The sequence below is a fragment of the Panthera pardus genome, unplaced genomic scaffold (genome assembly GCF_024362965.1).
Source record: "Panthera pardus isolate Hobbes unplaced genomic scaffold, ASM2436296v1 HiC_scaffold_13, whole genome shotgun sequence".
NCBI lineage: Eukaryota > Metazoa > Chordata > Mammalia > Carnivora > Felidae > Panthera > Panthera pardus.
In genome coordinates this window covers 187,454,858-187,470,065 of record NW_026526688.1, presented here as the reverse complement: position 1 = coordinate 187,470,065, position 15,208 = coordinate 187,454,858, and positions in this window count along the sequence as shown.

Sequence of the window (15,208 nt, the reverse complement as noted above, 5' to 3'; positions counted from 1 at the left end):
AAACCAATCTGAGAGGGCTACATATTGTATGATTCCAACTATATGACATTCTGGAAAAGGCCAAATCATGGAGCCAATAAAAAGGTCAGTGGTTACTGGAGGTAGGAGAGGTGAGAGACAAATAGGGAGACACAGAGGATTTTTAGGGCAGTGAAAATACTCTGTACGATACCTAATGAGGGATATACGTCAGTATATATATTTGCCAAAACCCATAAAGTGTATAACACTAAGGGTGAACTTTAAGATAAACTATGGAATCTAGGTGATAATGTGTCAATGCAGATTCATCTTTAATCAGAAAAAAAAGCACCATTTTGTTGAGTGATGTTGATAATGGGGGAGGAGGCTAAGTATGTGCAGTCATACGAAGAATATGGGAAATCTCTGTCCCTCCTCCCCAATTCCGGGAAACCTAAAACTGCACTGAAAAAAAATAGAAAAAAATCAACAGAAGATTTTAAATGGCCTATCAAAACTTTAAAAAAAGATGGTCACTACCTCATCAGTGATTTGGTAAGTGCAATTTAACTATGAATTACCACTGTATAACTACTAACCACTTCAAAAGCTCTGAATTGTCCAGCAGTACACACAAATGACCATGTGAATCAATTCAAGTTTTCAACAATTATTGGGGGGGGGGGAACAGTAAAATAATACAACAACTTTGGAAAACACTTCAGCATTGTAACACTTCTATAAAGAAACTCCTGCACACACGTGCATCAGAAAGCATGCATGACAATGATCTCTGCTGTCTATAGTGTAAAAGACCAGAAGCAAACCAAATTTGAGTGAAAGATAGAATGGATAAATGAAATGAGGTATATTCATCCCATTCAATACTCAAAATGAATGAACCCCAGGTAACAGCTTCAATATGAATTGACCTCAAAAATATATTGAGCAAATGAAACCATCATATAGAATACATATAGTATAACTCAACTTAATACAATTCAATTCTATTCAAAACTAAAAATACATTTCTTATAGAAAGAGGCAAAGGTAGTAAAACCATCAGGAAAAACAAGGCAGAATTCAGGGTGGTTATTACTTTTGGGGGGGGTACTGCTTGTGAAGGCAAAGTGGGGCAAACAGAGGGCCCCTAAATTACCTGCTGTGTTTTACTTTTGAGTTGGAAATTGGGTACATGCGTTTTCGTTTGGTAATCTGTAACTCACACATTTATATATTATATACTTTATAACAAAGTTTTTTTTGAATTATAGAGAAAAATGAATATGAAAGACTCAGCTGTATTTCTTGATGACATGCCCTTTCTTCTTTAGACATCCTGGGAAACCCAATTATTGTACATCAACACCTTTTCCTGAAAGTAGAAAGAGTAGAAAGGAGATAATTACCTCATCTTTATCTGTGATTTGTATGCTATAGCCCACTGGGAAAACCTCGGTGTCCAGTGATTCCCAGAGACGTCCTAATTTTCCAAGTTTGAACACCAGAGAATAGTGTCACACTTCATTTTATACTACATTGGGCATACATTTTCATAAAATTTTTTTTTGAAAAAAATCACAAAACATGGCTGTTAGTAAATTTGAAGTTAATGAGATTTCTAATTTGATATTTTAATATGATATTTATTTCACATTGTAAAACGAACTGTTCCCTAAAGAGGAACAGTTATAGGAAGGAGGAATGGGAAGTCCCTTGTCACCATCTTATAAAAGCAAAGGAACAACTTTTAGAGGCCCCCAGCACTTATTTTCTGGGTTCAACTAGTTCTGGGGTCCTGAAAACAACTCTGGAGTCAGAGCCTGGGATATATTGATGGTCTTAATCCAGGAGCTGGATGGATTTACTTTTTCCCAAAGTACAAAGGTTTTGTAAGGAAGATTTGAAAGCTCAAACTCAAGCTGTGATAAATACCAAGAGGCATGGTCAGAGATAGCAAACAGACCAAAAATTCAATAACCACACACTTTGAGGATTTCCATAGGTTTTCCCTTCTCCCCTACAGCTCATAGGCATAACTAAGTAATTTGACACATCCGTAGAAGTTGTTCATTTAAATTGATTTAATTGAGATAGCACACTAAGGCAGAAAATCTTATAGATTGTATTTTTGGACTCTGAATTATACAAAGTTGGTTATCTGCCATTGCTAGTAAATAGTCTTTTCTTAGAAATCCCATCAATATTTCTATCAAAAGAACGTCTTAAATTCTTTTGGGCAGCCCTGGGCCAATTATCTTCCAGCACATTTTTCTCCCTATGCCTGTCATTTTGTGAAATTATATTAAATTTTGTTAAAAGCACTCTGTAAATAATGAATTAGGACAAAAATAATTCATTACTCACTTATGTGCCATAAAATATTAAATACAAAATTTAGGGATGAAAAAGCAATTTCTAACTCACATACTTTATACCAGATAATAAGGCCTGCATCTTCTGCTATACTCCGAAAAAGGAAATATTCCATCCTTTCAGACTCCAGAGGGCAAAAAGAGGAGGGAAAATCCTTTTTATCCTCAGATGCTGGGACCAGCAGTAACTAAGAAGAACCTATAAAAGTGGAATGAAAAAAATCAAGAGACCAAGGTGCCTAGTCTTCTATCAGCCTAACTATTTCTGAAGTCTTGGGGAAAAAAATCACTCAAATTCATATACTGTAAAGGTGAGGCTATTGCCATGCATGATCACTAAGGCCCCATTCTGGACTAGCAACACGTGGGGCTACATGACTCTCCCGTTGGCCAGACAGTATGGACTCACAGAGAACCTTCTCAGCTCAGCCAAGAGTGAAAGTCCTTCCTTAATAAATTTCTACAATGTATTCGGGTTATCTGTAGGTCTCTCATTTTACCTCTACAAGTATGTAATAATATGATCACACAACCCTTTAATGAATTCATATTGGACCCTATCTTAAGTGTTGATATCACTTAAAACAGACTTTAACCATCAATATCAAGCTCTGTGCTGAACCTCCCACTACTTCCCTTGGGCCAGTGTAAAGAGATATACTGCTCATATCACAGTCGATCAATCAAAGTAATGAAATAAATTTACTCCTGAGTATCTTATGTTCTTATTATTTATGATAGTTATATATTTGCTGCTTTAGATGATTTTCTGTGAATCCACTCAAACAGTTCAATTACTTAACATAGAGTAAGCAAGAGAATAAGTTTTTAACAACACAATCAGGTTCCTTGAATTACATTAAAATTATCCTTTACCAGGCAATATGCCTCTAACATTTTTGATGAAGATAAAATGGTCAGTTTCTTTGAAGTGTATATTCTTTCAACACTTAGTTTCATTAAATTTAAAAGTTATTCAGCATACATTAAAGGCCTAGATATTGTAGCATTTACATTCACATGGAAGACATAATTGAGTAATAAATCAAAATTAAAGTCTTAATAAATAACATTATATTCTGTTAGAATTCACAGGTTATTATTTAAATTAGATAATAATTTGTTTGGATTAAAGCTCATGTGATACAATCGGAGTATAATAAAATTCTGAAGTTAGAGATCTCTGAGTCTTCTAGAGGAATTTTTTTTCAAATGTCAAATAGAAATATACATAAGTGAGGTGATTCACTTCCTCCCTCTTTTCTACAAAAGAGAGAATACCCATACTCTTGTACAAGTACATTCTTTTTAGAAAAACGTGAAACAAAACGAGCAGAGAATTGAATTTGGTATGGGACAAGAACAGCTGTAGGATAAAGAGCTGTCATGTGGGTTATTGTGCAAAGGAAGATGCTGTAAATCTGCATCTCAAATGATGGGGGTTTTAAAGGACCTGTCCCAACCCTGCATCCTGCCACACCCAGGAATTTTCAAGACAGCTTAGTTTCCTGGTTAGGAGCTCGCCTCCCCAAATCCCAGTAAGGCTTTTTTGGAGGACCGTTCCGTTGTTACTATACTTCACTCCATGTTATTCTTTACCATTCTAAGGAATCATGAACATAGGATCATACACAGCGGATTTGTAAGGCAGGTTTAGGGTAACAGACATGGGTATGGTAAGTGCAAACAACGACTTAACATAGATTATCAGATATGACTGGGCTAAAACTCTATCAACCATCCCCATCAACCATGAGGAATATCATGTTGGCTCTGGCCCTCCACAGAGGCCAGACATTCCACATTAGTGGGGCTCTCCCATTTCTTCTCTTCACTGTAGACAACTCTAAGCAAGCAGCTCTCTGAATTTCCAAATGCCTTTATTTTATATGCAGAATAATTTGCCACTCCATATTGTGCTCTACTCTTCTAGACCACTCATTTTAAGGAGGAGGGTGGGCGCTGTTGAGGGAGGCTTAGAGGAGTTAAGAATTCACGTCTCAAACCAAAGTGGCTCATTATGGTGCACATCTGTGTTTTCTTCTGTCTAGCTTACATTCCTCCTTATAATAATGGCACCTCAAGTTTGCTTTGGGAAGCTATCCCCTCCTCCCCCTCCACTGAATAATATGTTGGTGAGGTTGTGAATCAAGAATTTTTTTTCCCATGGCCATGGAGTGAGCATGTGACCCAAACCACGCTGTGAAATTATATTCTTTTAATACCTTTTCACTAGAATTTGCGTCTCGAGCATAGTGACAGAAAGACCTAAAATGACCAGCACTCATTCCCCTGATGAGTGCTCTAGGATGGCACCCAAGAGACACTACACATGATTTCCTGATTCCCAGACCTTCACAGGCGCTTTGGTTCATGTGGTTTCCAAAGCTAATGTCTCAGAATTTTCAATTCTGTGAGCTTCCTTGTCTAAATCCCTTCATTGCTTATATCATACACCACCAGGTTCCACTGCTTACAACCAACTCCCACCAACTGATATTATTGAGACATTATCTTAATAGAAATCCATCTGCTCTGAATGTGCTTTTTTTTTTTTTTGCTTTCCAAATACTTACTTCAAAAAAAAATTTTTTTAAATAACTACAATTTTTTTTTCTGCTACATCTATCCTTGAGAATTTTTAGAAAGAGCTCCATTTCCTTAATTCTTATAATGTTCATAAACTAAAGCAGTGATGCTCAGGATCTTTACAGCTGAACCATTCTATCACTTTGCTTTCTTAGACAATTGCATTTAAAAAGGTCCATACAGGGGCGCCTGGGTGGCTCAGTCGGTTAAGCGGCCGACTTCGGCTCAGGTCATGATCTCACAGTCTGTGAGTTCGAGCCCCGCGTCGGGCTCTGTGCTGACAGCTCAGAGCCTGGAGCCTGTTTCAGATTCTGTGTCTCCCTCTCTCTCTGCGCCTCCCCCGTTCATGCTCTGTCTCTCTCTGTCTCAAAAATAAATAAACGTTAAAAAAATTTTTAAAATAAAAAAAATAAAAATAAAAATAAAAAAAAATAAAGAGGTCCATACAGACCATTTAATCCAAACTCAGCAACTCAGAAGAAATTCTTTCCACACCAAACCTGATAGATGGAAAATTGGTCTCTTTTAAAATACTCCTTAATGTCTTTGATCAACCCATTCCATTTTAATGGGACTTATCATTAGAAAGCTCTTCCTTACATTGAGACAGAACTTGATTCGCCATTTTCCCCCCACTCCCTCTTTTTCTCTTCATACTCACCCAGAAATTCCTGCCTCTAGATTCTATTTCTACATGAGCAATGACTTCCATCTGCCCATTTTCAAAGATTTCAAGAAGGCTATTTTATGGAACATATTCCTGTGTTCCTAAAAGTATTCGATGCATATGACTGAACCATATGAAATCTACAGATAAAATGGTTGTTTTAAAATTTTCTGAAGAGTCCTTAAAATAAATGGCTATCCACATTGTCAAAAAGTCTAGGACTAAGATTTTTAAAAATAAGCTCTGAGATAAAAAAGGATTAATTTTATATAAAATGCTATAGTGGTTCCTTCTTTTAAAAAAAAGAGTCCAGGGGCACCTGCGTGGCTCAGTTGGTTGGGCAACCGACTTTGGCTCAGGTCATGATCTCACAGTTTGTGGGTTTGAGCCCCGCATCAGGCTCTGTGTTGACAGCTCAGAGCCTGGAGCCTACTTCAGATTCTGTGTCTCCCCCTCTCTCTGCCCCTCCCCTGCTCATGCTCTGTGTCTCTCTGTTTCTCAATAATAAATAAACGTTAAAAAAAATTAAAATAAAAAATAAAAATAAAAAAGAGTCCATTTCTTGGGCAAAAGACATGAATAGACACTTTTCCAAAGAAGACATCCGGATAGCTAACAGACACATGAAATGATGCTCAACATCGCTCATCATTAGAGAAATACAAATCAAAACCACAATCAATACAAATCAAATACCACTTCACACACCTGTCAGAATGGCTAAAATTAACAACTCAGGCAACAGATTTTGGTGAGAATGCAGAGAAAGAGGAATCCTTTTGCACTACTGGTGGGAATGCAAACTGGTGCAACCACTCTGGAAAACAATATGGAGGTTCCTCAAAAAATTAAAAATAGAGCTACCCTATGACCCAGCAATTGCACTATTAGGTATTTATTCAAAGGATACAAAAATGCTGATTCTAACGGGCACATGCGCCCCAATGTTTACAACAGCACTATCGACAATAGCCAAAGTATGGAAAGACCCCAAATGTCCACTGACTGAAGAATGAATAAAGAAGATGTGGTATATGTATGTATATATGTATGTATGTATATACATATATGTATATATGTGTGTATATATATATATACATATATATATATGTGTGTGTATATATATATACATATATGTGTGTATATATATATATGTGTGTGTGTGTGTATACACATACATACAATGGAATATAACTCAGCAATCAAAAAGAATGAAATCTTGCCATTTGCAACAACGTCGATGGAACTAGTGTATTATGCTAAGCGAAATAAGTCAGTCAGAGAAAGACAAATATCATATGATTTCACTCATATATGGAATTTAAGAAACACAACAGATGAACATAGGGGAAGGGAAGGAAAAATAAGATAAAAGCAGAGAGGGAGATAAACTGTAAGAGACTCTTAAATACAGAGAACAAACTTAGGGTTGTTGGGTGGGGGGAAAGGGCTAAATGGGCAAGGGGCATTAAGGAGGCACTTGGGATGAGCACTGGGTGTTATATGGAAGTGATGAATTACTAAATTCTATTCCTAAAATTATTACCCTATATGTTAACTAACTTGGATTTATTTTTTTAAAGTCTATTTCTACTGTGCTTAACATTATTTAAAAACAAAGTATTGCTATAACTTATGGCTGTCAAAAATTATTTATTTTATGCAACAGTAAATTGAAGATGGCTCCTTTCAGCAGCAAGATCTGTGTTGTTAGAGACACGGAAATTTTCCTCCCTCTTAGGAATCCCTCTCAAAAATTGATAGCAATTATAAGACTACAAGACACCACATACCTCGGAAGAAGCTGCATATACTGAAAAAATAAAGAGCTTTGAAACTTTCTGGGAGAAATTATTCATCAATAAAATGAGTTATCTGATCATTCAAACCCTCCAAATATGGAGTGCCTGGGTGGCTTGGTCAGTTAAGGGTCTGACTTCAGCTCAGATCATGATCCTGTGGTCCGTCTGTGCTGACATCTCAGAGCCTGGAGCCTACTTCAGATTCTGTGGCTCCCTTTCTCTCTCTGCTCCTACCCTGCTTGCACTTTGTCTCTCTCTCTTTCAAAAATAAACGTTACAAATATTTTCAAAACCCTCCAAATAAATCTCCATACCTCGATAATGTCCAAAAAATAACTAAAATTGTCTAAAATGTCTACCATATATGTATGTCCTCTGACAAGAGGTTTCTCATAAATTATCTCATTAGAAATTCCTCCTACATTTTTAAAGTACAAATACTTCTATACTACATTTTGGAGCCCCACTGAGATGCTTTTATTTTTTCTGAACATTCTATGTTTCAAATTCCATCGGTATGTATTTTTACCTAATACAAATTTCTGACAAGTAATATTCACCCTTGAATAGGACCCATTACTCCAAGTGTATAACACCCTCCTATTAAGTTAGCATCATATTATGGTTACAAGTCCAGGGTTAAGAGTAAAAAGTTTAGGTGTCCATCCAGGATCTCCATTTCTATTCATCTCTATATCCCAATTTTCTCATCTATAAGTGAAGACGGTCATTGTGATGAGGGACAGGAGCAGGAAGATGTTTACCCTTATACCGAAGGCTGACCTACAGCCTGCATAGTTTTAATAAGGGTCAAATGCATGCTGACTGCTACTTCCTTTAAGAGTCTCATGACAGCCGGCAAAGGCAAGGGAATTAAAAGCAAAAATCAACTACTGGGACCTCATGAAGATAAAAAGCTTCTGCACAGCAAAGGAAACAACCAACAAAACTAAAAGGCAACCGACAGAAGGGGAAAAGATATTTGCAAATGACATATCGGACAAAGGGCTAGTATCCAAAATCTATAAAGAGCTCACCAAACTCCACACCCGAAAAACAAATAACCCAGTGAAGAAATGGGCAGAAAACATGCATAGACACTTCTCTAAAGAAGACATCCGGATGGCCAACAGGCACATGAAAAGATGCTCAACGTCACTCCTCATCAGGGAAATACAAATCAAAACCACACTCAGATATCACCTCACGCCAGTCAGAGTGGCTAAAATGAACAAATCAGGAGACTATAGATGCTGGAGAGGATGTGGAGAAATGGGAACCCTCTTGCACTGTTGGTCGGAATGCAAATTGGTGCAGCCACTCTGGAAAACAGTGTGGAGGTTCCTCAGAAAATTAAAAATAGACCTACCCTATGACCCAGCAATAGCACTGCTAGGAATTTACCCAAGGGATACAGGAGTACTGATGCATAGGGGCACTTGTACCCCAATGTTTATAGCAGCACTCTCAACAATAGCCAAATTATGGAAAAAGCCTAAATGTCCATCAACTGATAAATGGATAAAGAAATTGTGGTTTATATATGCAATGGAGTACTACGTGGCAACGAGAAAGAATGAAGTATGGCCCTTTGTAGCAACATGGATGGAACTGGAGAGTGTGATGCTAAGTGAAATAAGCCATACAGAGAAAGACAGATACTGTATGTTTTCACTCTTATGTGGATCCTGAGAACCTTAACAGAAACCCATGGGGGAGGGGAAGGAAAAAAAAAAAGAGGTTAGAGTGGGAGAGAGCCAAAGCATAAGAGACTCTTAAAAACTGAGAACAAACTGAGGGTTGATGGGGGGGGGGGGGGGGGTGGGATGGAGGGGAGGGTAGTGATGGGTATTGAGGAGGGCACCTTTTGGGATGAGGACTGGGTGTTGTATGGAAAACAATTTGACAATAAATTTCAAAAAAAAATTTTTTTTAATAAAAAAAAAAGAGTCTCATGGCAGCCGGAATATGTCACCAATAGTTAATATTGAACTGAATGATAAGCACTAGGGGAATTTAGCAAAAGTAGTTTTACTAGTAGAAATTCAAAGAATCTTTTGTAATGTGTATGTCCCCTTCCCTTTGATTACTAAGTATATAACCACCAGCCTATGCTGTAAAAAATGCAGCTCTTTCTACCCACGGGCCCTGTCCTTGTGCTATTATAACTAAACTTACTAAGCTGTAATCCTAAGAATTCTTTCTTGACCATGTGCTAGATGACGCTGCATCAATTATACCAACTTCAGCGCGTTGTTGTGAAGATTTAGGGTTGATTGTGAACTACTCAGAACACTCCCTGGCACGTAATTAGTGCTTTTATAAAAGTTAGTGCTTCATACCCCTGTCTCAATAGTAAGAATTTTTTTTTAATCTGGAAAGAGGAATTTTTTGTTTTTATATTGTTTCATAGTGGATGTTACCAAAAATCTCCTAACAGTAAGCTGTAAGTCCCAAATTCTGCAAATGTTATTCATACAGTCTCACAAGTCATAAAATTAGACCAATTAATTTTGTAAAATATTACCTTGTCAATTAGCATCTTTGGAAAATCAAATTAACACTTCATAAACACTATTACTATTATTATGAGTATGTAAAGAATACTACCCAACTCTTAATACAAACTAACATTTCTCAACACCTTCCATCTCCCAGGTACCGCATCAAGTGCTTCCTACTGTGTTTCACTTAATCTCCCCATGAACATTTAGGAGACTGAAATTTCTATTTCTACTCTACAGATAAGGAAACCAAGGGATAGACAACACAGCTAATAAGCAACAGAATGAGGATCTGAACCTGATCTAATATCAGAGCTCATGTTCCTCACTAAAAGGTATAAATCCAAAACCTTGCAATAGTCTAACCTTCATTATAGAGGCACCAACATGTGTTGATGACATTAATTTACTGGGAGACTACCTTTAAGATTATCTTCCAAATAATACTCTCTCTGTATCAAGTAAATAATTATATTTACAACATGGAAATGTATACTGGTTATTTAACTTAACTATTTACATATTACCTACAGTTTGAGTTGACTGGCTACCCAACAGATTTTATTTAAATAATAGGTATATGTCTGATAGTACCTAATATCCTAATACCTAGATCCTTGTGTATCACTTTCTCTATATTTTTCATAAAATACTGATTCTCCACAGTTCTGAATTCAAAATTATTTATGTTCAAGTAAGAATTTCAGTAAGTCATTTCACTTTGTAGGCAAATGAGTTTATGATTAAAGCATTTGATCAAAAGGCTTAATGTACCAGGAAAAGGACACTTATCATTGAACCAAGTCTCAAGCTTCCTCTATTCATTCATTAATTTGTCTGGTCTTGAAAAACAAAAATACTCTTGAATAACAGTGTAACAGTAAAGATAGCATAACATATTATTTATGAGGCAGTCAGATTCTAGCCCTTTTTCCTGTTTAGAACATCCAGAAATTAGAACTTAAAAAAAAAATAGCCTCCCAAAGCAAGCACTGTAGAAGTAGCTAAGGTAAGTAGAGATGTTCAGATCGAACATTCTTTATTTGTTTGAAGTTAATGGCCAATCTTGGGAGAAAGAATTTTTTACTGGCTGATAAAGCCAGATCCAGTAGTGTGGACATGTCATAAGGAAAATAGGGTAAAGGCTTAAAATGAAGGTGATGGACTAGACAGTGGAAAAGAGAAAAGTCCAGCCTAGAGATAAAGCACCCAATGACATGAGCCATAGGGATGCTCTGAAACACGTAATGAGAACAGCAAAAAGACCAGCTTAATAGGATGGATAGAAGCAGCTGGAGGCAGAAGGAATATGATCATTTTAGTATGGGCAATGGGGGATTTTCAATAAATGGACAAGGTAGCCTTGAACATTTCAAATACCTCAAAGGATACTGCTTTACTATATTTAGCACTTTGGTGAAAATGTCCAAACAACTCCTAATGTAGCACAGTGTCAGTACACAGACATACAGAAGTGCACAGAGAAGTGAAGTTAAAAAAAAAAAATAGGACTTTCATTCAATTCAATTCCAACATTTGCTAATTGCCTATTCTAGGGCCCTAAGCTCCAAGAAACAGATTATGAAAGATTTCTCCACATAGCGAGCTTGCAGTAACTTTTCTCATTAATTCCACACTCACATATTTAAGTACTTATTTTGTTAAAGGGAATGTCCTGGGTATGCGGGCTGGGAGTAGTAGGCAGGAAGAGAGAGTGAGTGAAGGATGATGCCTTGAAGAAACCCACAGCATTTCAGAGGAATATAGCACATATACACACAAGCAACTATAAGATAGAAAAAAAAATATCCCCTAAGAACACAGAGGGAAAAGCGACAGAGGTAGTACATGGATACACAGACGATTTTGTTATCATTCTTCAACCTGCACAATTAGATATACATTCTGTATGTATGGTATGCTTCAAATACTTTTAAAAAATAAATTAAATGTTGAAAAATGAAATAGGTGCAGAGAATTTGTGAATGCAGAGGTAAGAAAAATGAGCTGGTTGATAAATAATGACAGACAGCAACAGCATTATTCTGGCGGTCAACTGCCAAGTGTGGAGTGACTCTGCTTTTCACTGAGTATTCTTTTCTTTACCTATCATATACCCACACCATTCTAACTGCAATTTCTATATCACAGGACAATGGGTAACAGGAATCATTATCCTTCTGCTAGTTAACATGCATTATTTTTTACCCTACTTGGTTTACCAAATCCACTGATGGGGTAAAAGAAATCCAAGAATTGCTTGTGTCATGAACTAACTTAGGGATTTGAAGAAAACCTCATTCCAAAACCTAAATGTTTTCCTTCTTTATCTTCATGAGACTATATATTTCAACAAGACATGGGTTTCATAAAGTCTTTCTATTATTTTTTTTAATTTTTTTTAATGTTTATTTATTTTTGAGACAGAGAGAGACAGAGCATGAACGGGGGAGGGTCAGAGGGAGGGAGACACAGAATCTGAAACAGGCTCCGGGCTCTGAGCTGTCAGCACCGACGCGGGGCTTGAACTCACGAACCGCAAGATCATGACCTGAGCCGAAGTCGGCCGCTTAACCGACTGAGCCACCCAGGCGCCCCAAGTCTTTCTATTATTAAATAAAATATGGGTGGTTTTTGTTATAATGAAATTGATAGCCCACTATATCACTTGTCAGAGGATTGTATAATGTGCCATAAAAAACATTTCTAAAATATCACTGCATATTTTGATTCAACCATGGTTTATGATTTTAATCTAGGAAGTAATATTAACAGGCAGGATGTCTCACACACACACACACACACACACACACACACACACACACACACACCACATTTATCTGTTTGTCTGTTTCTAGGCACTTACTCTGTTTCCTAATGATGAAGTACTTCCCTGTATCCCAGTTTTATTACCCTAAGACAGGGTCAACAAACTGTTTCTATAAAGGGCCAAATATTAAGTATTTTAGGCTTTGCCGTTCACACAGTCTCCATCACAATTAGCCAATTCTGCTGACACAGCACAAAAAAGCCACAGGCAACATGTAAATTAATGACTGTGGCTATATTCTGATTAACCTTATTTATGAACACTCAAACTTGAATTTAATATAATTTTTACAAGTCATTGAATATTCTTATTTTATTTTTCAACCATTTAAAATACTAAAAATCTTCCTAGTATACCAGCCCTTACAAGAACAGGTGAAAGGCTGGATTTGTCTCATTTGCCCACCTCTTTCCTAAGACACAATCATGACTCAAAGGCAATTCTTCTCAAAAGGCATAAGAACAGATTTTTCAAAAGTTTTCACTTTCGCTTTTGCATTTTTCTCACATGGTACAATAGGAAGTTATAGGACCTTAACACTTTGTAAAATAACAAAATTTAGTTTTCATGTCCTATATCAGTGGTGCACGGTGAGAAAGTTAGCCCTTTCAATTTTACATACTTTGGCAAAGGATTCACCAACTATCACTTGGGGTTGGCAATCCCTGCAAACAGACTCACGTTTATCAACACAAAGAAGCCCAGGGTCTGGATGGTGCTTCAAGAAGGTTCTTCTGAAATATTGAGAACATTATTCTGCAGCTTCCCCAATAGTTTTTTTGTTTGTTTGTTTTCTAGATTTATGACAATATCCCTAAGCTTGCCATGTCCCAGGACTTAGCTTGGTTAAATATTCTGGCTCACAATATATTTTAGTTTTCAGTATCTGTTTAGAGATTCCTCCCCACTGTGATATTTCCCTCAATAATAATCATATAAAATGTTTTCTAGTCCCTATACCACCTTTCTAGGTTGTTTTTGTTTTTTTACTTCTAAAAAAGATCTAACCAGTTAACGAGCTGCTCTTTCAGAAACTTAATGTCATACACAATGAATGCTTCAACATTACACTCATTCATTTTAATTTTCGAATTTATACCCTATTTATACCCTTTTCAAAACACTCATAAATCTATGGTTTCTGGTTCAACTTTAGTCGTAATTTCTATTCTTATCCATGACCCTGGGATAAAATTTAAAATATTCCTTTCCATGCACATAACCAACATTAATCTAATTTGTAACATTAATTTCATTCTTCCTGAGAATTCTCACATTACAGAGAGGTAACATATACACATAAAGTGTATATATGTGTATAAACACTTACAAATTTATATCTACATATCTACATATATATGTATATATACATATCTACATATCTGTATCTATGTATCTATCTATCTATCTGTACATATAGAGAGAGAGATGGAGAGAAATATATACATACATCTCTCCCTCTCCTAGTTCAAATGCCAGCTCTTCTTCTCCCTGTCTCTGTAGTCTGGGGCAAGACACCTAACCTCTCTATGCCTTAGCTTCTTCTGTAAAATGGAAATAATAATGGCATACACTTCTTAGGACTACTGTGAGGACTGAACGATTAATGAATGAAAGTTCTTAGAATGATGCTTCAGAGTATATGATGCATTCAGTAAGTGTTGGCTATTAATTATGCACCAGCCACCTGTATTTGTATGTGACTCTGAATCCCTGTTGCTTGAGGGTAGAGGTAGGATGATGGTTCGGTCCCACCTAATGGGCTCACCATCAAGAAGATGAAAAGGGAAAGAGATTCTGAGAAAACAGGACCAGATGACCACTGTAGTTCATATTCTCTTTGTAAATGCCTCAGGTGAGTGAATCTGGCTTCTTGTGTCTATTGCAAAGGCCACTGACCCTGAGTTTTCGGGTCGCCACCCTCTATGACTGTCCAAATCATACCTATGCTCAACTTGACCCCTATACTATAATGTAAGTGCTCTAACCAGCTCAGCTTAGCAAAATGCAACCGGTGAAGGACACTTGGCGCCATAATCTTTACATACTTTTATCTCTATGACTATTTCAAACTTAAAGGACCAGACTAGTCCAGGGACTACATGCCTCCGAGCATATGTGGCAAAACCATCCTATGCTAGATGTACTTTTAACATTACACGGTGATGCCCAGCAGTCCACCCTGAGAGACAACTAGACGGGACCAGAACACACATTTTGTTTTCTCTGCACCACGTATTCAAGAAAGTAGGTAAGTCCTTTAGCCTCTCAGACACAAGATTTCCACATTTCTGAAGCAGAGACTGAAGCGTCTACTTAACCTACTACACAGAATTGTTTTCAGGATTAAATGAAATACCAAATGTGAAAATAATTAGTAAATATAATTTTAAAAAATCAGCATTATCTCTAATAATTAAACTGTTCTTGGTGCCCTAATCCTCTTAAACACAGAAATGATTTGTTTCCTTAGTCTTAGA